The sequence below is a fragment of the Chiloscyllium plagiosum genome, unplaced genomic scaffold (assembly GCF_037043375.1).
Source record: "Chiloscyllium plagiosum isolate Xiang-an unplaced genomic scaffold, Cpla_swu_hap1 HiC_scaffold_29, whole genome shotgun sequence".
In the NCBI taxonomy this organism is placed as follows: domain Eukaryota; kingdom Metazoa; phylum Chordata; class Chondrichthyes; order Orectolobiformes; family Hemiscylliidae; genus Chiloscyllium; species Chiloscyllium plagiosum.
This window is the reverse complement of record NW_028270167.1, coordinates 71,701,291-71,727,364: the sequence shown is the minus strand read 5'-3', so window position 1 is coordinate 71,727,364 and position 26,074 is coordinate 71,701,291.

The following is a 26,074-nucleotide window of genomic DNA, read 5'->3' as shown; positions in this document are numbered from 1 at the left end:
GAGAGGGGGACAGAGAGAGGGAGAACAGAGAGAGGGGGACAGAGAGAGGGGGACAGAGAGAGGGGGACAGAGAGGGGGAAAAAGGGGGGCAGAGAGAGAGGGGGACAGAGAGAGGGGGACAGAGTAGGGGAGAAAGTGAGGTCTGCAGATGCTGGAGATCAAAGTTGAAACTTTATTGTTGGAACAGCACAGCAGGTCAGGCAGCATCCAGGGAACAGGAGATTCGACGTTTCGGGCACAGGCCCTTCTTCAGGAATGAGCAGAGAATGTTCAGCAGGAGAAGATAAAAGGTAGGGAGGAGGGACTTGGAGGAGGGGCGTTGGAAATGTGATAGGTGGAAAGAGGTCAAGGTGAGGGTGATAGTTCGGAGTAGGATGGAGGCGGAGAGGTCAAGAAGAAGACTGCAGGTCAGGAAGGCGGTGCCGAGCTGGAGGGATCCGGCTGAGACAAGGTGGGGGGAGGGGGGATGAAGAAACTGGTGAAGTCCAAGTTCATCCCCTGCGGTTGGAGGGTTCCCAGTCAGAAGATAAGACGCTCCTCCTCCGACCGTCGGGTTGTTGTTGTTTGGCGGTGGATGAGTCCAATGACCTGCATATCCTCGGTGGAGTGGGAGAGGGAGTTGAAATGCTGTGCTACAGGTTGGTTGGGTTGGTTCGTCCGGGTGGCCCAGAGGTGCTCTCTGAATCGCTCCGCAAGTAGGCGGCCTGTCTCCCCAATATAGAGGAGGCCACACCGGCTGCAGCGGATGCAGTAGATGATGTGGGTGGAGGTGCAGGTGAATCTGTGGCGGATATGGAAGTTTCCTTTGGGGCCTTGGAGAGAAGTGAGGGGGGAGGTGTGGGCGCAAGTGTTGCACCTCCTGCGGTTGCAAGGGAAGGTGCCGGGAGTGGAGGTTGGGTCGGTGGGGGGTGTGGATCTGACAAGGGAGTCGCGGAGGGAGTGGTCTCTATGGAAAGCTGATAGGGGAAGGGAGGGAAATATATCCTTGGTGCTGGGGTCTGTTTGGAGGTGACGGAAGTGACGGCGGATGATGCGCTGTACATGGAGATTGGTGGGGTGGTAGGTGAGGACCAGTGGGGTTCTGTCCTGGTGGCGGTTGGAGGGGCGGGGCTCAAGGGCGGAGGAGCGGGAAGTGGAGGAGGTGCGGTGGAGGGCACCGTCGACCACGTCGGGGGGGAAATTGCGGTCCTTGAAGAAGGAGGCCATCTGTGCGGTCCTTGAAGAAGGAGTCCATCTGGACTACACCTCCTCCCATCCTGCCCCCTGTAAAAACGCCATCCCATTCTCCCAATTCCTTCGTCTCCGCCGCATCTGCTCCCAGGAGGACCAGTTCAAAATACGTACAACACCGCCAAACCACAACAACGCGACGGTCGGAGGAGGAGCGTCTTATCTTCCGACTGGGAACCCTCCAACTGCAGGGGATGAACTTGGACTTCACCAGTTTCTTCATCCCCCCTCCCCCCACCTTGTCTCAGCCGGATCCCTCCAGCCCGGCACCGCCTTCCTGACCTGCAGTCTTCTTCTTGACCTCTCCGCCTCCATCCTACTCCGACCTATCACCCTCACCTTGACCTCTTTCCACCTATCACATTTCCAACGCCCCTCCTCCAAGTCCCTCCTCCCTACCTTTTATCTTCTCCTGCTGAACACTCTCTGCTCATTCCTGATGAAGGGCCTGTGCCCGAAACGTCGAATCTCCTGTTCCCTGGATGCTGCCTGACCTGCTGTGCTGTTCCAGCAATAAAGTTTCAACTTTGATCTCCAGCATCTGCAGACCTCACTTTCTCCCGGACAGAGTAGGGGCAGAGAGCCGGCGACAGAGGGGGTGTAGTGAGAGGAGGGACAGAGAGAGGGGGACAGAGAGAGAGGGGGGCAGACGGGAGGGGGACAGAGAGAGGGGGACAGAGAGAGGGGGGAAAGAGGGGGCAGAGAGAGGGGGACAGAGAGAGGGGGACAGAGAGAGGGGGGAAAGAGGGGGGCAGAGGGAGAGGGGGACAGAGAGAGGGGGACAGAGAGAGGGGGACAGAGAGAGGGGACAGAGTGGGAGAGAGAAGGGGGGCAGAGAGAGAGGGACAGAGAGTGGGCAGAGAGAGGGCAACAGAGAGAGGGGGACAGAGACCGGGGGAGAGAGAGGGGCCAGAGAGAGGGGGACAGAGAGAGGGGGACAGAGTGGGAGAGAGAAGGGGGACAGAGAGAGAGGGACAGAGAGAGAGGGGGACAGAGACGGGGGACAGAGAGAGAGGGGGACAGAATGAGGGGGACAGAGAGAGTGGGGGACAGAGACGGGGGACAGAGAGAGTGGGTCAGAGAGAGAGGGGGACAGAGAGAGGGGGACAGAGAGAGGGGGCAGAGAGAGGGGGGACAGAGAGGGGTGACATAGAAAGAGGGGGACAGAGAGCGGGGAGGTAGAGGGCATCAGTGAGAGGGGGTCAGAGAGAGAGTGGGACAGAGAGAGGGCAACATAGAGAGGGGGACAGAGAGTGGGGTGCAGAGAGAGGGGAACATAGAGAGGGGGACAGAGAGGGGGGACAGAGAGAGGGGAACAGAGAGAGGGGAACAGAGAGAGGACAACAGAGAGAGGGGGACAGAGAGAGGAGGGACAGAGAGAGAGCAACATAGAGAGGGGGACAGAGAGGGGAGGACAGAGAGGGGGAGAGAATGGGGGAGAGAGTGTGGGAGACAGGGGGCAGAGAGAGGGGGAACAGAGAGAGGAGGGACAGAGAGAGGGGGACAGAGAGATGGGGACAGAAAGACGGGGACAGAGAGAGGGGGACAGTGAGCGGGGGACAGAGAGAGAGGGGGACAGAGTGGGGGGCAGAGGGGGGAGAGAGGGGGGGCAGAAAGAGTGGGACAGAGAGAGAGAGGGGACAGAGAGAGAGAGGGACAGAGAGAGAAGGGGCAGAGAGACGGTGACAGAGCGGAGGCAGAGAGAGGCCACCAAAGAGAGGGGACAGTGAGGGGGGGACAGAGAGAGGGGGGGACGAGGGGGATAGAGAGAGAGGGGACAGAGAAACTGTGACAGAAAGGGGGCAGAGAGCGGGCGACAGAGAGTGGTGGACGGGGGGCGAACAGAGAGATGGTGACTGAGAGGGGGCAGAGAGACGAGGACAGAGAGCGGGGACAGAGAGACGGTGACAGAGAGGGGGTAGAGAGAGGGCGATAGAGATGGGGGAACAGAGAGCGGGGAACAGAGCGAGGGGGCAGAGAGAGGGGGTCAGAGAGAGAGAGGGATAGAGAGAGAGGGGGACAGAGAGAGGGGACAGTGAGAGAGAGGACAGAAGGGGGATGGGGGAGGACCAGAGTGGGAGGGGGCAGAGAGAGGGGTACAGGGCAAGAGGGAACAGAGGGATAGGGGACAGAGAGGTGGTGACAGAGTAGGGGCAGAGAGAGGGCGACAGAGGGGGTGGAGTGAGAGGAGGGACAGAGAGAGGGGGACAGAGTGAGAGGGGGGCAGAGAGAGGGACACAGAGAGAGGGGGACAGAGAGAGGAGGGACAGAGAGAGGGGGAAAGAGGGGGGCAGATAGAGAGGGGGACAGAGAGAGGGGGACAGAGAGAGGGACACAGAGAGAGGGACACAGAGAGAGGGGGACAGAGAGAGGAGGGACAGAGAGAGGGGGGAAAGAGGGGGGCAGAGGGAGTGGGACAGAGAGAGGGGGACAGAGAGAGGGGGACAGAGAGAGGGGGACAGAGAGAGGGGGACAGAGTGGGAGAGAGAGAGGGGGCAGAGAGAGAGGGACAGAGAGTGGGCAGAGAGAGGGCAACAGAGAGAGGGGGACAGAGACCGGAGGAGAGAGAGGGGGCAGAGAGAGAGGGGGACAGAGAGAGGGGTACAGAGTGGGAGAGAGAGGGGGCAGAGAGAGAGGGACAGAGAGAAAGGGACAGATACGGGGGACACTGAGAGAGGGGGACAGAGACGGGGGACAGAGAGAGAGTGGGACAGAGAGAGGGGGACAGAGATGTAGGGGGTGGTGTAATTTTTAAATCATTAACTGTTGTAGTAAGCACATAGTAAGTACAAAGCCACCATTTTAGTCTTCTCTACCTTGTAGTAAGCACGAGCAGACACTCCCCCAGATTTTCATGAATGGAACAATGGAAACAGCTTTCCTCGTGGCTGAGGGACCGCCCACAAGCACGGCTGTACGTCATCATCCATATAAGGGAGAAGCGGGGAACTCGAACACTGATTGGCTGGGTGAATAACCAAATAATCTCATCCATCAGGAGGACAGTGGGGAACTTTAACACTCATTGGCTGAGACAGTAGAAGGCCCCGCCCACTCCTACATGTATATAACGTGCGGGGATTACAATCTGTGTGTGTGCCTCGTGGGAAGCCATTGAGGTAACATCCGGTTCTGCAGAATTGAATAAATAGTTTTGGACGAACTCCTCCGTGTCTTTGTTCTTGGGAAGGGAAGCAGAGTGCCTGATGGGGGTCGCAGAGTCCCCTATCTTGCACAATTGGGGGCTCGTCCGGGATGCAATAATTATTGCCGGGGCTCTCTTCGGCTCGTGGATCAAGTCTGATACAAAAAGACGCGTTTGGTATATATTTATACTGCTCACTGGATCGGCTTGGTCCGTCAGCCGCTGACCCGGCTCATTAAAATAATTTTGAATCCTGGAAAAGGAACACACGGACGAGTGTTGGGACGACCGGTTAGTGACTATACGCGGGGGTACACACATTTAAAAAGGCCAGACAACTCCGTGCACGGATCAAGGTAAGAGAGTTTCTTTTGTTCTTCCTTGTTGGCCACGTGGTTTTGACGGTCATCTGTGAAAACGCTTTAAGCGTTTAAGACCAGGACCGAAGATAGACCATGGGAAATTGTGGTTTTGACGGTCATCTGTGAAAACGCTTTAGGCGTTTAAGACCAGGACCGAAGATAGACCATGGGAAATTGTGGTTTTGACGGTCATCTGTGAAAACGCTTTAGGCGTTTAAGACCAGGACCGAAGATAGACCATGGGAAATCAGACTTTTCGGTCCACTAAGGACAAGTCAGGGAGGACTGTAAATGGAAAAGAAATACTCCCCGATAGTCCACTAGGTCGGAAATTGAGTTTATGGACGGAAAGCAGTAGAACAAAGGACTTAAAGAAAGAGACCATGATAAAATATTGTTGTTTTATATGGACCAAAGAACCTATCCGCGCCCCCTCGGTAGTTTGGCCCGAGTTTGGGTCTGATGAAGACTGGGTGTGTCAACTCCTAAATATATATGTTAACAGAAAACAACTGACCCAGAAGAGAGCAAATACGCCGCCGCCTGGTTGGCGAGTGACTGCGGGGACCCCACGAGTCTCTATCCTCTGATTCCCCAAACAGACCCGAGAAAGCCCCAGAAGTCTTGGGACGTCCTCACCGACGGTTTGCCCCCTTCTGCCCCGCCCCCGTATGTACGACCCGCGCACGGCCAGGCGTCCAGCGCGGACCTCCCTCCTGCGTCGGATAATCCCGGTTCCCGGCAGGTCATGCTCAGTGAGGGAGAGCCTGCTGGGGGGGGGGGACACAGGAAGGGAAGAAGAGCCCACCCCAGGCATTAGGAGATCAGCCCGAATTGAGATGCGGAGAGATCAAGAAGAGAGATTGGGTGCTGAGAGGGTTAACAATGTTGAACAGATGAACCCTTTACGAGAGGTGCCGTTTGGGAACGAACGGACCGGATTCGTAGTACAACCTTTAAATTCTGGGGATATCCGACGACTCCGAAATGAACTACCCCGTCTACTGGACGACCCTGTCAGTGTGGGAACACAATTAGATCAATTTCTGGGGCCCAGTATATACACATGGGCCGAATTGCAGGCCATGATGAGAATACTATTTAATTACGATGAAATTGTCATGATCCGGAATAGTGCAATGGCCATTTGGGATAGGGAGCATCAGGACGCCCCTCAGCGTGGAGAGCAGAAGTACCCCTTAGAGGACCCCCGGTGGGATCATAATGACGAGGGGGGATGGGCTAATATGACAGACCTCAGAAACCTTATAATCAGGGGAATCAAAACCTGCGTGCCTAAACAGCGGAATTTAGCGAAAGCATTCGAAGTTGGACAGAAAAAGGATGAATCCCCGAGTGAGTTTTTAGACCGTTTGCGGGAGTCCATGCGAAAGTATTCAGGTTTAGACCCCAATGGGGAAATAGGCAAGGGCATGCTTCAGGTGCACTTTGTGACTAAGTCATGGCCTGACATTCAGAAGAAATTACAGAAAGTGGCGGATTGGGCTGAAAAGATGTTGCAGAATTATTACGGGAAGCACAGAAGGTGTATGTTCAGAGGGATGTAATAAGGGAGAAACAGAAGACAAAAATGATGGTGGCAGCCGTACGGGAAGCTTGTAAATCCACCGGAATGGGGGAAGAAGGTTATGGGATGGAAAGAGGAAGGTCGAGGGAAAGTTGGAGAGGGAGAGGAGCGAGACGGGGCAGAAGTGGAAGAGGAGGATCTTATGGAATCGAACGGCCTCAGGCGGCCGGATGTTACCATTGCGGGAAACTGGGACACTTCAAGAGGGATTGTCCCGATTTTAAAAGGGAGCGAGAAGGGATGTATGAAAAGGAGCGCGAACAAATGGATTAGGGAAGTCAGGGGAGGATCGGAACACGGGCCTACCAAGAACCCCTGGTAAATTTACGGGTGGGCCCATTTAGACAAGATGTTACTTTCTTAGTTGACACAGGCGCCGGCAGGTCCTCAATCCCCCTCCATCCTAGGGGGGTTGGCTTCCAGGCTAAAACATTAAACATTTCAGGAGTAAAGGGTGGGGTTTTCAGTGCAAGAATATTTGAACCACAACCCTTGTGGCTGGAGGAGGGGGAGCTCTAAGTGAAACTCCTTCACCTCCCGCACCTTCCCTATGGGTTGTTGGGACGGGATTTAATAGTCCGTTTCGGACTACGAATAGAAGTGGGAGAAGAGGAAGAATTAGCCATTACCATGTCATACCTTAGTGAGTCCCGATTGACAGAGATAGACCCTAGGGTTTGGGTCGCCAAAGGGAACCGGGGGGGGGGGGGGGGGGCTCGCAATTCGACCTGTAGAGGTAAAATTAAAGCCCCAGAGCCCCGACGTCAGAGTGCACCAATACCCCATCTCTTGGGAAGGGAGGCAGGGCCTGAAGACAGTTACCAAATGCCTACCCCTCGCCCTGTTGCAAATTCGCACCCAGCCAAGACGGGATTTGGGCGTCTCCCCTTACGAAATGCTGTTTGGCCTCCCGTTCCATGGGCCGAAGGGAGAACCTCCCTTATTCGAGTCTCGGGACATGTTTGTGCAAAAATATGTGGTGGCTCTGGGGTCTGCTCTATCTCGTTTACGCCAACAGGGACTTTTGGCACAGACGCCGCCCCTCGAGTTTGCGGTGCACACCATCAAGCCGGGTCAGTGGGTCCTGATTAAAAGCTGGAAGCAACGCACCCTCGAACCAACTTGGGACGGTCCCTTCCTAGTACTTTTGACAACCGAAACGGCTGTCCGCACGGCCGAAAAGGGCTGGACACATTATACTCGGAACAAGGGACCGGTGCCACAACCGACGGAGGACAAACAAACCTCTCTGACAGAGGCATCTAAGGAACAGAGACCCTGAGAACAGACTAATTGGACTTTGGCGAGTTTAAAGGACTGTGTCCTCCGGCCGGACACGAGTGTTGCAACAAAATGCAGTCAATCATATTGTTAACTTGCTTTGCCATTATCCTTCGGCTGGGTCATAGTGTGCGTGTTACCCAATTCGGCCTCTGGGAAAAAAACAGGCAGAGGACCGTCGGTGGCTCTCCATCTCCGTTCCCGCCAACAAGCCAACACAGACACTTAGTTTAGACCTATGTGGGTTGGTGCCCTGTGCGACTAAAAGTGAACTGAATCAGACTAAGCGTAACCTAGAGAGAGAAAGGGGATTCCAGGGTCAGACGTTAGTATTACAGTTGCATGGCAAAGAGGGCATCAATAGGCCTCCGGCCCCCGGGGTCCAGGCTATGGTGTCAGTTGTCCGTGATCCCATCACCCCTGGGCGGAATTGTGAGCAGAATCAGTGCAATCCACTCTATCTGACCATAAAGACCTTGGGGAACAACGGGACGAGCCTTAATGGAACGATCCTGGGTATTAGGGTTGGGGGCCAGGCAGGACAGAAGGGGTTGCAGCTCTGCTGCACAACCATCACGGTCATTGAAGCTGGGTCTGGGGCCTCATCCACCCCCGATGAGCAGGAAAAGGTTAGGATAATTGAGGTGATGGACTTGGAAAGGACCTTTGAAATCGAAACGGGATACGGGGAGGCGAATGCCTGGATGGAATGGGTCAAATATACGGTAAGGAGCATGAAAAAGAGTGATTGCTACGCGTGCACGGGTGCCCGTCCTAACCCTCAGGTGGTCCCATTCCCGCTGGGATGGGAGAAACATCCACAAGCCTTGGACTGCATGGTAAGTCTGTACCAGGACCGAGAGGCCTGGAACGACCCCACTTGTCGACCTTTAAGTTTGAAGTTTCCTCCCGTCAGGTCTAAAGGGGCGCCCCGCCCTCCGTCATTCACAGGGGTAACGGGTACGCACCAAGCCTGCGTCTCTCGGACGGGACCGCAATGGGACAATGATGTGGGGACATTTGACAAGTGCAGCGGATCAATTCGGCGGGTCAACGAAACTACCGGGGGCAGGAATTACTCCCACATTCATGTGCCTAGGGCAGACCTCTGGTGGTACTGTGGTGGGAGGATTCTGCGACTGACCCTGCCCCAAAAATGGGCGGGCACTTGTGCAATCGTTCAATTGGCCATCCCATTCACCGTGGCATTCGAAAAACAAGAGCAACCCCGTTCCAGTAGAAGAACTAAGGGCTTTGGAGAGCTCTTTTGATGATAACATATTTAGATGCCATAGGGGTCCCCAGGGGTGTTCCTGATGAATACAAGGCTAGGAACCAGATAGCGGCGGGTTTTGAGTCGTCACTGTTCTGGTCGGTTACCATCAATAAGAACGTGGATTGGATTAATTATATTTACTACAATCAGCAGAGGTTCATTAATTATACTCGGGATGCAGTGAAGGGACTAGCAGAATGGCGTGGGAAAATAGGTTGGCCCTGGACATGATGTTGGCAGAGAAGGGGGGGTTTTGTGTCATGATAGGCACTCAGTGCTGCACTTTCATCCCCAACAACACAGCCCCTGATGGGTCCATCACCCGCGCCCTGGATAGGCTCACCACATTGGCGGATGAACTCGCTGAAAACTCGGGCATTGATTCTGGCCTCACGGGTTGGTTGGAAGCTTGGTTCGGTAAATGGAAGGGGGTGGTCGTTTCCTTTCTCGTCTCATGTATAGTGGTGGCAGGGGTACTAACTGCCCTCGGGTGTTGTATCATTCCCTGCGCCAGGGGGTTAACTCAGTGACTGATCGAAACCGCCCTTACTAAGAGGGATGTTCCCTATGGGCAGGTTGAAAGGATGAACCTCGAGATAGAACAGTCTGAATCCCTCTTGGGCGGGGGTAGCATTAGAGACGGGCAGCTTGATAAACAAGCTCGGGAGCTATTGGATGCCCTGGAGAAGAAACTCCCAGTTTAAAAATTACAAACCGTAAGAAAAGACACGGGGGATTTGTAGAGGGTGGTGTAATTTTTAAATCATTAACTGTTGTAGTAAGCACATAGTAAGTACAAAGCCACCATTTTAGTCTTCTCTACCTAGTAGTAAGCACGAGCAGACACTCCCCCAGATTTTCATGAATGGAACAATGGAAACAGCTTTCCTCGTGGCTGAGGGACCGCCCACAAGCACGGCTGTACGTCATCATCCATATAAGGGAGAAGCGGGGAACTCGAACACTGATTGGCTGGGTGAATAACCAAATAATCTCATCCATCAGGAGGACAGTGGGGAACTTTAACACTCATTGGCTGAGACAGTAGAAGGCCGAGCCCACTCCTACATGTATATAACGTGCGGGGATTACAATCTGTGTGTGTGCCTCGTGGGAAGCCATTGAGGTAATACCCGGTTCTGCAGAACTGAATAAATAGTTTTGGACGAACTCCTCCGTGTCTTTGTTCTTGGGAAGGGAAGCAGAGTGCCTGATGGGGGTCGCAGAGTCCCCTATCCTGCACAAGAGGGGGGCAGAGAGAGAGGGGGACAGATAGAGAGGGGACAGAGAGAGGGGGCAGAGAGAGAGGGGGACAGAGAGAGAGAGGTGGGCAGAGAGAGAGAGTGGCAGAAAGAGGGGGACAGGGAGAGAGGGAGACAGATAGAGAGGGGACAGAGAGAGGGGACAGAGAGAGAGGGGGACAGAGAGAGGAGGGCAGAGAGAGAGGGGTACAGAGAGAGAGGTGGACCGAGAGAGAGAGGGAGAGAGAGGGAGGACAGAGAGAGGGGACAGAGAGGGGCACAGAGAGAGAGGGGGACAGATAGAGAGGAGACAGAGAGAGGGGACAGAGAGAGATTGGCAGAGAGAGGGGAACAGAGAGAGAAGGGGACAGAGAGAGAGGGGACAGAGAGGGGGGACAGAGAGAGAGGGGGACAGATAGAGAGGGGACAGAGAGAGTGGACAGACAGAGGAGGGCAGAGAGAGAGGGGTACAGAGAGAGAGGTGGACCGAGAGAGAGAGGGAGAGAGAGAGGGAGGACAGAGAGAGGGGACAGAGAGGGGCACAGAGAGAGAGGGGGACAGATAGAGAGGAGACAGAGAGAGGGGACAGAGAGAGATTGGCAGAGAGAGGGGAACAGAGAGAGAAGGGGACAGAGAGAGAGGGGACAGAGAGGGGGGACAGAGAGAGAGGAGGACAGATAGAGAGGGGACAGAGAGAGTGGACAGAGAGAGAGGGCGACAGAGAGAGGGGGGCAGAGAGAGTGGGGGCAGAGAGAGGGGGACAGAGAGAGTAGGACAGAGAGTGGAGGGCAGAGAGAGAGTGGGACAGAGAGAGAGAGGTGGACCGAGAGAGGGCGACACAGGGAGGGGGCAGAGAGAGGGGGACAGAGAGGGAGAGGTACAGCGAGAGGGGGACAGAGAGAGAGAGAGTGGACAGAGAGAGATTGGCGGAGAGAGGGGAACAGAGAGAGAAGGGGGCAGAGAGAGAGGGGACAGAGAGGGGGAACAGAGAGAGAGGGGGACAGATAAAGAGGGGACAGAGAGAGTGGACAGAGAGAGGGCGACAGAGAGAGGGGGCAGAGAGAGTGGGGGCAGAGAGAGAGGGGGCAGAAAGTGGCGACAGGGAGGGGGAACAGAGAGAGAGGAGGACAGATAGAGAGGGGACAGAGAGAGGGGGCAGAGAGAGGGGTACTGAGGGGGGGGACAGAGAAAGGATGACAGAGAGGGTTAGAGAGTGGGCACAGAGAGAGGGGGACAGAGAGAGGGGGATAGAGAGAGGGGGAGAGAGAAGGATGGGGGAAAGAGAGAGGGGTGTCAGAGAGTGGGGCGAGAGAGAGAGGGGGACAGAGAGAGAGGGGGACAGAGAGAGAGAGGTGGGCAGAGAGAGAGAGTGGCAGAAAGAGGGGGACAGGGAGAGAGGGAGACAGATAGAGAGGGGACAGAGAGAGGGGACAGAGAGAGAGGGGGACAGAGAGAGGAGGGCAGAGAGAGAGGGGTACAGAGAGAGAGGTGGACCGAGAGACAGAGGGAGAGAGAGGGAGGACAGAGAGAGGGGACAGAGAGGGGCACAGAGAGAGAGGGGGACAGATAGAGAGGAGACAGAGAGAGGGGACAGAGAGAGATTGGCAGAGAGAGGGGAACAGAGAGAGAAGGGGACAGAGAGAGAGGGGACAGAGAGGGGGGACAGAGAGAGAGGGGGACAGATAGAGAGGGGACAGAGAGAGTGGACAGACAGAGGAGGGCAGAGAGAGAGGGGTACAGAGAGAGAGGTGGACCGAGAGAGAGAGGGAGAGAGAGAGGGAGGACAGAGAGAGGGGACAGAGAGGGGCACAGAGAGAGAGGGGGACAGATAGAGAGGAGACAGAGAGAGGGGACAGAGAGAGATTGGCAGAGAGAGGGGAACAGAGAGAGAAGGGGACAGAGAGAGAGGGGACAGAGAGGGGGGACAGAGAGAGAGGAGGACAGATAGAGAGGGGACAGAGAGAGTGGACAGAGAGAGAGGGCGACAGAGAGAGGGGGGCAGAGAGAGTGGGGGCAGAGAGAGGGGGACAGAGAGAGTAGGACAGAGAGTGGAGGGCAGAGAGAGAGTGGGACAGAGAGAGAGAGGTGGACCGAGAGAGGGCGACACAGGGAGGGGGCAGAGAGAGGGGGACAGAGAGGGAGAGGTACAGCGAGAGGGGGACAGAGAGAGAGAGAGTGGACAGAGAGAGATTGGCGGAGAGAGGGGAACAGAGAGAGAAGGGGGCAGAGAGAGAGGGGACAGAGAGGGGGAACAGAGAGAGAGGGGGACAGATAAAGAGGGGACAGAGAGAGTGGACAGAGAGAGAGGGCGACAGAGAGAGGGGGCAGAGAGAGTGGGGGCAGAGAGAGAGGGGGCAGAAAGTGGCGACAGGGAGGGGGAACAGAGAGAGAGGAGGACAGATAGAGAGGGGACAGAGAGAGGGGGCAGAGAGAGGGGTACTGAGGGGGGGGACAGAGAAAGGATGACAGAGAGGGTTAGAGAGTGGGCACAGAGAGAGGGGGACAGAGAGAGGGGGATAGAGAGAGGGGGAGAGAGAAGGATGGGGGAAAGAGAGAGGGGTGTCAGAGAGTGGGGCGAGAGAGAGAGGGGGACAGAGAGAGAGGGACATAGGAAGGGGGGACAGAGAGAGGGGGGACAGAGAGAGGGGGAACAGAGAGAGGAGGAGCAGAGAGAGCGTACAGAGGGAGGGGGGACAGAGAGACGATGACAGAGAGGGGGAAGAGAGAGGGTGACACAGAGGGGGGACAGAGAGCGGGGGAGAGAGAGGGGTACAGAGAGACGGGTACAGAGAGACGGGGTCAGAGGGGGGGACGGGGGGAACAGAGGGAGGGGTGGACAGAGAGAGGGTGACAGAGAGAAGGGGCAGAGAGAGGGGGACAGAGAGAAGGGGGGATAGAGAGACGGAGACAAACAAAGGGGGCAGAGAGAGGGGGGACAGAGAGAGAGGGGGGACAGAGAGGGGGGAGAGAGGGGGCAGAGAGAGAGGGTCAGAGAGAGGGGGAACAGAGGGTGGGACAGAGGGGGACAGAGGGGGGTGGCAGAGTGGGGGGGACAGAGGGTGGGACAGAGGGGGACAGAGGGAGGGGACAGATGGAGGGGTGACAGAGAGAGGGGATCAGAGAGAGGGGGACAGAGAGAGGGGACAGAGAGCGGGGGAGATAGAGGGCGTCAGTGAGAGGGGGTCAGAGAGAGAGGGGACAGAGAGAGAGGGGACAGAGAGAGGGGGACAGAGAGAGAGGGGACAGAGAGAGGGGTACAGAGTGGGGGAGAGAGAGGGGGAGAGAAAGGTCCACAAAGACAGGGGGACAGAAAGAGGGGGACAGAGAGAGGGCACATAGAATGGCGGAGATAGAGGGGTTCAGAGAGAGGGGGACAGAGAGAGTGGGCAGAGAGAGGGGGAACAGAGAGAGGGGACAGAGAGAAGGGGCAGAGAGAGGGGGACAGAGAGAGGGGGTCAGAGGGAGTGGGGACAGAGAGTTGGGGACAGAGAGAGAGAGGGAACAGAGACAGTTGGACAGAGAGACGGGGACACAGAGAGAGGTGACAGAGATTGTGTCAGAGAGAGGGGGACAGAGAGGGGGGGGACAGACAGGGGGGGACAGAGAGAGGGGGAACAGAGAGAGATGGGGACAGCGAGAGGGGGGACAGAGAGAGAGGGGCGACAGAGAGAGGGGGAGAGAGAGGGGGCAGAGAGAGTGGGTCAGAGAGAGGGGATTTAGAGAGGGGGACAGATGGAGGGGGGACAGAGAGAGGGGGAACAGGGGGGGGGACAGAGTGGGGGGACAGAGGGGGGGACAGAGAGGGGACAGAGGGAGGGGTCAGAGGGAGGGGTGACAGAGAGGGGGCAGAGAGAGGGGAGACAGAGAGAGGGGATCAGAGAGAGGGGGACAAAGGGGGACACAGAGAGCAATGGGGGACAGAGAGAGATGGGGGCAGAGAGGGGTGGACAGAGAGAGCAGGACAGATAGAGGTCGGCAGAGAGGGGGACAGAGAGCGGGGGCGATCGAGGGGTTCAGTGAGAGGGGGGTCAGAGAGAGAGGGGTACAGAGAGAGGGGGTACAGAGAGAAGGGGGGACAGAGACACGGAGACAAAGAGAGGGGGCAGAGAGAGGGGAAACAGAGTGAGGGGGACAGAGTGAGGGGGACAGAGAGAGAGGGGGACAGAGTGAGTGGAACATAGAGAGAGGGGGCTGAGAGAGTGGGGAACTGAGAGACGGTGACAGAGAGGGGGCAGAGAGAGGGCGACAGGGAGAGGGAGACAGAGAAAGGGGACAGAGAACGGGGGTCAGAGAAAAGGGGGGGACAGAGAAAGGGGGTCAGAGAGAGAGGGGAGAGAGAGAGAGAGCGGGGACAGAGAGAGGGGGACAGAGAGAGAGGGGACAGAGAGTGGGGAAGATAGAGAGGGCAGAGAGAGGGGTGACAGAGAGAGGGGCAGAGAAATGGGAGGTACAGAGAGAGGGGAACAGAGAGACAGGCGACAGAGAGAGGGCGACAGAGAGAGGAGGACAGAGAGAGGGTGACAGAATGACCGGGGACAGAGTGAGGGGGGACAGAGTGAGGGGGACAGAGAGAGGGGGACAGAGAGAGGGGGGACAGAGAGAGGGAGGACAGAGAGAGGGGAGGAGAGAGAGATGGGGACAGAGAGAGAGGGGGATGAGAAAATGGGGACAGAGAGAGGGGGGACAGAGAGAGGGGGACAGAGACGTTGACAGAGAAGGGGGAGAGAGAGACCGCGACAGAGAGAGGGGTCGGAGAGAGGAGGGAAGAGAGACGGGGTGACAGAAAGAGGGGCGACAGATAGATGGGACAGAGAGTTGGGGGGATAGAGGGTGTCAGAGAGCGGGGGACAGAGAGAGAGGGACAGAGAGAGAAAGGGGGAAAGAGAGAGATGGTAACAGAGAGGGGGCAGAGAGAAGGCGACAGAGGGGGGAAGAGAGAGGGGGTACAGAGAGAGGGTGGACAGAGATGGGGGAACAGAGAGTCGGTGACAGAGAGGGGACAGAGAGAGGGCGACAGAGAGAGGAGGGACAGAGAGGAGGGACAGAGAGCGGGGGGACAGAGAGATGGTGACAGAGAGGGGACAGAGATAGGGCGCAGAGAGAGGGGAGACAGAGAGAGGGCGACAGAGAGAGAGGGGGACAGAGGGGGGGACAGAGGGGGGGACTGAGAGTGGGGGATAGAGAGGGGGGTACAGAGAGGAGGGAACAGAGGGGGGGACAGAGGGAGGGGGGAAAGAGAGGGGGCTGAAAGAGAGCGACAGAGAGAGGGGGACAGAGTGAGACGGGGTGACAGAGCGGGGGCAGAGAGAGGGTGAAAGAGAGAGCGGGACAGAGGGAGGAGGGCAGATAGAGGGGGACAGAGAGAGGGGGGACAGAGAGACGATGACAGAGAGGGGGCTGAGAGAGAGGGGGACAGAGCGTAGTGGGGGACAGAGAGAGGGGGAGAAAGAGGGGATCAGAGGGAGGGGGGACAGAGAGTGGGGGACAGAGGGAGGGGTACAGAGTGGGGAGAGAGAGGGGGCAGAGAGAGGGGGACTGAGGGTGGGACAGAGAGACGGTGACAGAGAGGGTTAGAGAGTGGGCACAGAGAGAGGGGGGACAGAGAGAGGGGGATAGAGAGAGGGGGATAGTGAGAGGTGGAGAGAGAAGGAGGAGGGCAGAGAGGGGAGTACAGAGAGTGGGGCGACAGAGAGAAGGGGACAGAGAGAGATGGGGACAGAGAGTGGGGGACAAAGAGAGGAGGGGCAGAGAGAGGGGACAAAGTGAGGGGGGCAGTGAGACGATGACAGAGAGGGGGCAGAGAGAGGGTGACTGCGAGGGGGGACAGAGAGCGGGGAGCAGAGAGAAGGGGGACAGAGAGAGTGGAACAGAGTGGGGGAGAGAGAGGAGGAAGAGAGAGGGGGACTGAGGGGGGGACAGAGAAAGGATGACAGAGAGGGTTAGAGAGTGGGCACAGAGAGAGGGGGACAGAGAGAGGGGGATAGAGAGAGGGGGAGAGAGAAGGATGGGGGAAAGAGAGAGGGGTGTCAGAGAGTGGGGCGACAGAGAGAGGGGGACAGAGAGAGAGAGGGACATAGGAAGGGGGGACAGAGAGAGGGGGGACAGAGAGAGGGGGAACAGAGAGAGGAGGAGCAGAGAGAGCGTACAGAGGGAGGGGGGACAGAGAGACGATGACAGAGAGGGGGCAGAGAGAGGGTGACACAGAGGGGGGACAGAGAGCGGGGGAGAGAGAGGGGTATAGAGAGACGGGTACAGAGAGACGGGGTCAGAGGGGGGGACGGGGGGAACAGATGGAGGGGTGGACAGAGAGAGGGTGACAGAGAGAAGGGGCAGAGAGAGGGGGACAGAGAGAAGGGGGGATAGAGAGACGGAGACAAACAAAGGGGGCAGAGAGAGGGGGGGACAGAGAGAGAGGGGGGGCAGAGAGGGGGGAGAGAGAGGGGGCAGAGAGAGAGGGTCAGAGAGAGGGGGAACAGAGGGTGGGACAGAGGGGGACAGAGGGGGGAGGCAGAGTGGGGGGGACAGAGGGTGGGACAGAGGGGGACAGAGGGAGGGGACAGATGGAGGGGTGACAGAGAGGGGGCAGAGAGAGGGGGACAGAGCGAGGGGATCAGAGAGAGGGGGACAGAGAGAGGGGACAGAGAGCGGGGGAGATAGAGGGCGTCAGTGAGAGGGGGTCAGAGAGAGAGGGGACAGAGAGAGAGGGGACAGAGAGAGGGGGACAGAGAGAGGGGGACAGAGAGAGGGGTACAGAGTGGGGGAGAGAGAGGGGGAGAGAGAGGGCCACAAAGACAGGGGGACAGAAAGAGGGGGACAGAGAGAGGGGCACATAGAATGGCGGAGATAGAGGGGTTCAGAGAGAGGGGGACAGAGAGAGTGGGCAGAGAGAGGGGGAACAGAGAGAGGGAGGACAGAGAGAAGGAGTCAGAGAGATGGGGAACAGAGAGAGGGGACAGAGAGAAGGGGCAGAGAGAGGGGGACAGAGAGAGGGGGTCAGAGGGAGTGGGGACAGAGAGTTGGGGACAGAGAGAGAGAGGGAACAGAGACAGTTGGACAGAGAGACGGGGACACAGAGAGAGGTGACAGAGATTGTGTCAGAGAGAGGGGGACAGAGAGGGGGGGACAGAGAGAGATGGGGACAGAGAGAGGGGGGACAGAGAGAGAGGGGCGACAGAGAGAGGGGGAGAGAGGGGGGGCAGAGAGAGTGGGTCAGAGGGAGGGGATTTAGAGAGGGGGACAGATGGAGGGGGGACAGAGAGAGGGGGAACAGAGGGGGGGACAGAGTGGGGGGACTGAGGGGGGGACAGAGAGGGGACAGAGTGAGGGGTCAGAGGGAGGGGTGACAGAGAGGGGGCAGAGAGAGGGGAGACAGAGAGAGGGGATCAGAGAGAGGGGGACAAAGGGGACACAGAGAGCGATGGGGGACAGAGAGAGATTGGGGCAGAGAGGGGTGGGACAGAGAGAGCAGGAAAGATAGAGGTCGCCAGAGAGGGGGACAGAGGGCGGGGGCGATCGATGGCTTCAGTGAGAGGGTGTCAGAGAGAGAGGGGTACAGAGAGAGGGGGTACAGAGAGAAGGGGGGACCGAGACACGGAGACAAAGAAAGGGGGCAGAGAGAGGAGGAACAGAGAGAGAGGGGGGACAGAGAGGGGGGAGAGAGAGGGGGCAGAGAGAGAGGGTCAGAGGGAGGGGGAACAGAGGGTGGGACAGAGGGGGACAGAGGGGGGTGGCAGAGTGGGGGGGACAGAGTGTGGGACAGAGGGGGACAGAGGGAGGGGACAGATGGAGGGGTGACAGAGAAGGGGCAGAGAGAGGGGGACAGAGAGAGGGGATCAGAGAGAGGGGGACAAAGGGGGGGAACAGAGAGAGATGGGGGACAGAGAGAGATGGGGACAGAGAGGCGGGGACAGAGAGAGCAGGACAGAGAGAGGGGACAGAGAGCGGAGGACATAGAGGGCGTCAGTGAGAGGGGGTCAGAGAGAGAGGGGTACAGAGCGAGAGGGTACAGAGAGTGGGGGACAGACAGTGGGGGACAGAGAGAGGGCAACAGAGAGGGGGAGACAGAGAGGGGCGACAGAGGGGGTGACAGAGAGGAGGGACAGAGGGGGGTCAGAGAGCGGAGGAGATTGAGGGCGTCAGTGAGAGGGGGTCAGAGAGAGAGGGGACAGAGAGAGAGGGGACAGAGAGAGGGGGACTGAGAGAGGGGGACAGAGAGAGGGGTACAGAGTGGGGGAGAGAGAGGGGGAGAGAGAGGGCCACAAAGACAGGGGGACAGAAAGAGGGGGACAGAGAGAGGGGCACATAGAATGGCGGAGATAGAGGGGTTCAGAGAGAGGGGGACAGAGAGAGTGGGCAGAGAGAGGGGGAACAGAGAGGGGGGGACAGAGAGAAGGAGTCAGAGAGATGGGGAACAGCGAGAGGGGACAGAGAGAAGGGGCAGAGAGAGGGGGACAGAGAGAGGGGTTCAGAGGGAGTGGGGACAGAGAGTTGGGGACAGAGAGAGAGAGGGAACAGATACAGTTGGACAGAGAGACGGGGACACAGAGAGAGGTGACAGAGATTGTGTCAGAGAGAGGGGGACAGAGAGGGGGGGACAGAGAGGGGAGGACAGAGAGGGGGGTAACAGAGAGAGATGGGGAAAAGAGAGAGGGGGACAGAGAGAGAGGGGCGAGAGAGAGAGGGGGAGAGAGAGGGGGCAGAGAGAGTGGGTCAGAGAGAGGGGATTTAGAGAGGGGGACAGATGGAGGGGGGACAGAGAGAGATGGAACAGAGGGGGACAGAGTGGGGGGACAGAGAGAGGGGGACAGAGAGGGGACAGAGGGAGGGGTCAGAGGGAGGGGTGACAGAGAGGGGGCAGAGAGAGGGGAGACAGAGAGAGGGGATCAGAGAGAGGGGGACAAAGGGGGACACAGAGAGCGATGGGGGACAGAGAGAGATGGGGGCAGAGAGGGGCGGACAGAGAGAGCAGGACAGATAGAGGTCGGCAGAGAGAGGGGACAGAGAGCGGGGGCGATCGAGGGGTTCAGTGAGAGGGGGTCAGAGAGAGAGGGGTACAGAGAGACGGGGTACAGAGAGTGGGGGACAGTGAGTGGGGGACAGAGAGAGGGCGAGAGAGAGGGCAACAGAGAGGGGGGACAGAGAGGGGCGACAGCGAAGGGGGACAGAGAGGAGGGACAGTGGGGGGAACAGAGAGCGGAGGAGATAGAGGGCGTCAGTGAGAGGGGGTCAGAGAGAGGGGGGACAGAGAGAGAGGGGGACAGAGAGAGGGGTACAGAGTGGGGGAGAGAGAGGGGGAGAGAGAGGGCCACAGAGAGAGGGGGACAGAAAGAGGGGGACATAGAGAGGGGGCAGAGAGAGGGGGGACAGAGAGAGGGGCACAGAGAGTGGCGAAAATAGAGGGGGTCAGAGAGATGGGGACAGAGAGAGGGGACAGAGAGAGGGGGAACAGAGAGAGGGGGGACAGAGAGAAGGAGTCAGAGAGAAGGCGAACAGAGAGAGGGGACAGAGAGAAGGGGCAGAGAGAGGGGCAGAGAGAGGGGGTCAGAGGGAGTGGGGAGAGAGAGTTGGGGACAGAGAGAGAGAGGGAACAGAGACAGTTAGACAGAGAGACGGGGACACAGAGAGAGGTGACAGAGAGTGGCGGAGATTGAGGGGGTCAGACAGAGAGGGACAGAGAGAGGGGGCAGAGAGAGGGGGAACAGAGAGAGGGGGGCAGAGAGAGGGAGACAGAGAAGGGGAACAGAGAGAGGGGGACAGAGAGAAGGGGCAGAGAGTGGGGGACAGAGAGACGGGGAACAGAGAGAGGGGGACAGAGAGAAGGGGCAGAGAGTGGGGGACAGAGAGTTGGGGACAGAGAGAGAGAGAGGGAACAGAGACAGTTGGACAGAGAGATGGGCACACAGAGAGAGGTGACAGAGAGTGTTTCAGAGAGTGGGTGTCAGAGAGAGGGGGGATGGAGAGAGTGGGTGACAGAGGGGGTTGGGGGGACGGAAAGGGAGAGGACAGAGAGAGGAGGGACAGAGGGTGGACACTAAGAGATGGGAACAGAAAGAGCACGGGGACAGAGAGAGGGGGACAGAGAGAGGGGGGACATTGAGAGGGGGACAGAAAGGGGGGGTACAGAGAGAGGGGGACAGAGAGAGGGACAGAGAGAGGGAGGGACAGAGTGAGGCGGGTGGGAGAGAGAGGGGGACCGAGAGAGAGGGAACAGAGAGAGGGGGACAGAGAGAGGAGGACAGAGAGAGAGGGGGTCAGAGATAGAGGGGGGCAGAGAGAGGGACAGAGAGAGTGGGGGACAGAGAGAGAGGGACAGAGAGAGAAGGGGACAGAGAGAGAGGGGGGACAGATAGAGAGTGGGTCAGAGAGAGAGAAGGGGAGAGAGAGAGGGGGACAGAAAGAGGGGGCAGAGAGAGGGGGGACAGAGAGAGGGGCACAGAGAGTGGCGGAGATAGAGGAGGTCAGAGAGAGGGGGTCAGAGAGGGGGCAGAGAGAGGGGGAACAGAGAGAGGGGTACAGAGTGAAGGAGTCAGAGAGAAGGGGAACAGAGAGAGGGGGACAGAGAGAAGGGGCAGAGAGAGGGGGACAGAAAGAGGAGGTCAGAGGGAGTGGGGATAGAGAGTTGGGGACAGAGACAGAGGGAACAGAGACAGTTGGACAGAGAGACGGGGACACAGAGAGAAGTGACAGAGAGTGTGTCAGAGAGCGGGGGACAGAGAGAGCGGGGATGGAGAGAGTGGGGGACAGAGGGGATTGGGGAGACGGAGAGAGAGAGGACAGAGAGAGGAGGGACAGAGGGGGGACAGTAAGAGATGGGAACAGAAAGAGCACGAGGACAGAGGGGGGGGACAGAGAGTGGGGGAGAGAGAGAGGGGCACAGAGAGAGGGGGGACAGAGAGAGGGGGACAGAGAGAGGGAGAGAGAGAGAGGGGGGACAGAGAGAGGGGGGACAGAGAGATGGGGGACAGAGAGGGGGGAGAGAGAGGGGGGCAGAGAGATGGGGGACAGAGAGACGATAACAGAGAGGGGGGAGAGAGAGGGCGACAGAGAGAGGGGGACAGAGAAAGGGGGGTCAGAGAAAAGCAGGTACAGAGAGAGGGTTGTCAGAGAAAAGGGGGACAGAGAGAGGGTGTCAGAGAGAGAGGGGGACAGAGAGTGGGGCAGATAGAGGGGGTCAGAGATAGGGGTGACAGAGAGAGGGGAAAAGAGAGAGGGGAACAGAGAGAGGGGGGACAGAGAGAGGGAGAGGGAGAGGGGGGACAGAGAGAGGGGTTCAGTGAGTGGGGGGACGGGGGGGGACAGAGAGAGGGGGACAGAGAGAGGGGGACAGAGAGAGCGCACAGAGAGAGGGGGACGGAGAGAGGGGGGACAGAGAGAGGGGAACAGAGAGATGGCGACACAGAGAGGGGCACAGAGAGAGGGCGACAGAGTGAGGGGGGACAGAGTGAGGGGGACAGAGTGAGGGGGACAGAGAGAGAGGGGACTGAGAGAGTGGGGACAGAGAGACGGTGACAGAGAGGGGGCAGAGAGAGGGCGACAGAGAGAGGGAGACAGAGAGAGGGTGACAGAATGACCGGGGACAGAGTGAGGGGGGACAGAGTGAGGGGGACAGAGAGAGGGGTACAGAGATAGGGGGGGGGGGAACAGAGAGGGATGATAGAGAGAGAGGGGGAGAGAGAGAGGTGGACAGAGAGAGAGGGGGCTGAGCGAGTGGGTTCAGAGAGAGGGGGGACAGAGAGAGGGGGGACAATGGTGTTGACAGAGAAGCGGGAGAGAGAGACCGCGACAGAGAGGGGGGACAGAGAGAGGAGGGCAGAGAGAGGGGGTGACAGAAAGAGGGGCGACAGATAGGGGAGAGGGGACAGAGAGTTGGGGAGATAGTGGGGGTCAGAGAGAGGGGGACAGAGAGAGAAAGGGGGAAAGAGTGAGACGGAGACAGAGAGGGGCAGAGAGAGGGCGACAGAGGGGGGGGAAGAGAGAGGGGATACAGAGAAAGGGTTGACAGAGAGGGGGGGACAGAGAGTCGGTGACAGAGAGAGGAGGGACAGAGTAGAGGGACAGAGAGGGGACAGAGAGAGGGCGCAGAAAGAGAGGGGACAGAGACAGGGGGTACAGAGAGAGAGGAGGCAGAGAGAGAGGGGGACGGGGGGGTACAGAGAGAGAGTGGTCAGAGAGTGGGGGACGGGGGACAGAGAGGAGGGGACAGAGAGGGGGACAGAGGGAGGGGGGACAGAGAGGGGGCAGAAAGAGAGTGAGAGAGAGGGGGGGACAGAGAGAGGGGGTGACAGAGCGGGGGCAGAGAGAGGGTGAAAGAGAGAGCGGGACAGAGGGAGAGGGGGCAGATAGAGGGGGACAGAGAGAGGGGGGACAGAGTGACGGTGACAGAGAGGGGCAGAGAGAGAGGGGGGACAGAGCGCAGCGGGGGACAGAGAGAGGCGGAGAAAGAGGGGATCAGAGGGAGGGGGGTCAGAGAGTGGGGGACAGAGAGAGGGGTACAGAGTGGGGGAGAGAGAGGGGGCAGAGAGAGGGTGACTGAGGGGGGGACAGAGAGACGGTGACAGAGAGGGTTAGAGAGTGGGCATAGAGAGAGGGGGGAGAGAGAGGGGGGAAAGAGAGAGGGGGATAGAGAAAGGGGGAGATAGAAGGAGGGGGGCAGAGATAGGGGAGACACAGAGTGGGGCGACAGAGAGAGAGGGGGCCAGAGAAAGGGTACAGAGGGAGGGGGGACAGAGAGACGGTGACAGAGAGGGGACAGACAGAGAGAGGGGATAGTGACGAGGGGACAGAGAGAGGGGCTACAGAGAGAGGGGGGGTCAGAGAGAGATGGGGACAGAGAGTGGGGAACAGAGAGAGAGAGACAGAGAGAGGGGGACATAGGGAGGGGGAACAGAGAGGGGGGACAGAGAGAGGAGGAGCAGAGAGAGGGGACAGTGGGAGGGGGGACAGAGAGAGATGGGGACAGAGAGTGGGGGACAGAGAGAGGGGACAGAGAGGGGGACATAGGGAGGGGGACAAAGAGAGGGGGGAAACAGAGAGAGGGGGAACAGAAAGTGGAGGAGCAGAGAAAGGCGACAGAGGGAGAGGGGGGGCAGAGAGACGATGACAGAGAGGGGGCAGAGAGAGGGTGACAGAGAGGGGGTACAGAGAGCGGGGGACATAGAGAGGGGGACAGAGAGACGGGGACAAAGAAAGGGGGCAGAGAGAGGGGAGACAGAGAGAGGGGTGGCATAGTGAGGGGGAGAAAGAGGGCGTCAGTGAGAGGGGGTCAGAGAGAGAGGGGTACAGAGCGAGAGGGTACAGAGAGTGGGGGACAGACAGTGGGGGACAGAGAGAGGGCAACAGAGAGGGGGAGACAGAGAGGGGCGACAGAGGGGGTGACAGAGAGGAGGGACAGAGGGGGGTCAGAGAGCGGAGGAGATTGAGGGCGTCAGTGAGAGGGGGTCAGAGAGAGAGGGGACAGAGAGAGAGGGGACAGAGAGAGGGGGACTGAGAGAGGGGGACAGAGAGAGGGGTACAGAGTGGGGGAGAGAGAGGGGGAGAGAGAGGGCCACAAAGACAGGGGGACAGAAAGAGGGGGACAGAGAGAGGGGCACATAGAATGGCGGAGATAGAGGGGTTCAGAGAGAGGGGGACAGAGAGAGTGGGCAGAGAGAGGGGGAACAGAGAGGGGGGGACAGAGAGAAGGAGTCAGAGAGATGGGGAACAGCGAGAGGGGACAGAGAGAAGGGGCAGAGAGAGGGGGACAGAGAGAGGGGTTCAGAGGGAGTGGGGACAGAGAGTTGGGGACAGAGAGAGAGAGGGAACAGATACAGTTGGACAGAGAGACGGGGACACAGAGAGAGGTGACAGAGATTGTGTCAGAGAGAGGGGGACAGAGAGGGGGGGACAGAGAGGGGAGGACAGAGAGGGGGGTAACAGAGAGAGATGGGGAAAAGAGAGAGGGGGACAGAGAGAGAGGGGCGAGAGAGAGAGGGGGAGAGAGAGGGGGCAGAGAGAGTGGGTCAGAGAGAGGGGATTTAGAGAGGGGGACAGATGGAGGGGGGACAGAGAGAGATGGAACAGAGGGGGGACAGAGTGGGGGGACAGAGAGAGGGGGACAGAGAGGGGACAGAGGGAGGGGTCAGAGGGAGGGGTGACAGAGAGGGGGCAGAGAGAGGGGAGACAGAGAGAGGGGATCAGAGAGAGGGGGACAAAGGGGGACACAGAGAGCGATGGGGGACAGAGAGAGATGGGGGCAGAGAGGGGCGGACAGAGAGAGCAGGACAGATAGAGGTCGGCAGAGAGAGGGGACAGAGAGCGGGGGCGATCGAGGGGTTCAGTGAGAGGGGGTCAGAGAGAGAGGGGTACAGAGAGACGGGGTACAGAGAGTGGGGGACAGTGAGTGGGGGACAGAGAGAGGGCGAGAGAGAGGGCAACAGAGAGGGGGGACAGAGAGGGGCGACAGCGAAGGGGGACAGAGAGGAGGGACAGTGGGGGGAACAGAGAGCGGAGGAGATAGAGGGCGTCAGTGAGAGGGGGTCAGAGAGAGGGGGGACAGAGAGAGAGGGGGACAGAGAGAGGGGTACAGAGTGGGGGAGAGAGAGGGGGAGAGAGAGGGCCACAGAGAGAGGGGGACAGAAAGAGGGGGACATAGAGAGGGGGCAGAGAGAGGGGGGACAGAGAGAGGGGCACAGAGAGTGGCGAAAATAGAGGGGGTCAGAGAGATGGGGACAGAGAGAGGGGACAGAGAGAGGGGGAACAGAGAGAGGGGGGACAGAGAGAAGGAGTCAGAGAGAAGGCGAACAGAGAGAGGGGACAGAGAGAAGGGGCAGAGAGAGGGGCAGAGAGAGGGGGTCAGAGGGAGTGGGGAGAGAGAGTTGGGGACAGAGAGAGAGAGGGAACAGAGACAGTTAGACAGAGAGACGGGGACACAGAGAGAGGTGACAGAGAGTGGCGGAGATTGAGGGGGTCAGACAGAGAGGGACAGAGAGAGGGGGCAGAGAGAGGGGGAACAGAGAGAGGGGGGCAGAGAGAGGGAGACAGAGAAGGGGAACAGAGAGAGGGGGACAGAGAGAAGGGGCAGAGAGTGGGGGACAGAGAGACGGGGAACAGAGAGAGGGGGACAGAGAGAAGGGGCAGAGAGTGGGGGACAGAGAGTTGGGGACAGAGAGAGAGAGAGGGAACAGAGACAGTTGGACAGAGAGATGGGCACACAGAGAGAGGTGACAGAGAGTGTTTCAGAGAGTGGGTGTCAGAGAGAGGGGGGATGGAGAGAGTGGGTGACAGAGGGGGTTGGGGGGACGGAAAGGGAGAGGACAGAGAGAGGAGGGACAGAGGGTGGACACTAAGAGATGGGAACAGAAAGAGCACGGGGACAGAGAGAGGGGGACAGAGAGAGGGGGGACATTGAGAGGGGGACAGAAAGGGGGGGTACAGAGAGAGGGGGACAGAGAGAGGGACAGAGAGAGGGAGGGACAGAGTGAGGCGGGTGGGAGAGAGAGGGGGACCGAGAGAGAGGGAACAGAGAGAGGGGGACAGAGAGAGGAGGACAGAGAGAGAGGGGGTCAGAGATAGAGGGGGGCAGAGAGAGGGACAGAGAGAGTGGGGGACAGAGAGAGAGGGACAGAGAGAGAAGGGGACAGAGAGAGAGGGGGGACAGATAGAGAGTGGGTCAGAGAGAGAGAAGGGGAGAGAGAGAGGGGGACAGAAAGAGGGGGCAGAGAGAGGGGGGACAGAGAGAGGGGCACAGAGAGTGGCGGAGATAGAGGAGGTCAGAGAGAGGGGGTCAGAGAGGGGGCAGAGAGAGGGGGAACAGAGAGAGGGGTACAGAGTGAAGGAGTCAGAGAGAAGGGGAACAGAGAGAGGGGGACAGAGAGAAGGGGCAGAGAGAGGGGGACAGAAAGAGGAGGTCAGAGGGAGTGGGGATAGAGAGTTGGGGACAGAGACAGAGGGAACAGAGACAGTTGGACAGAGAGA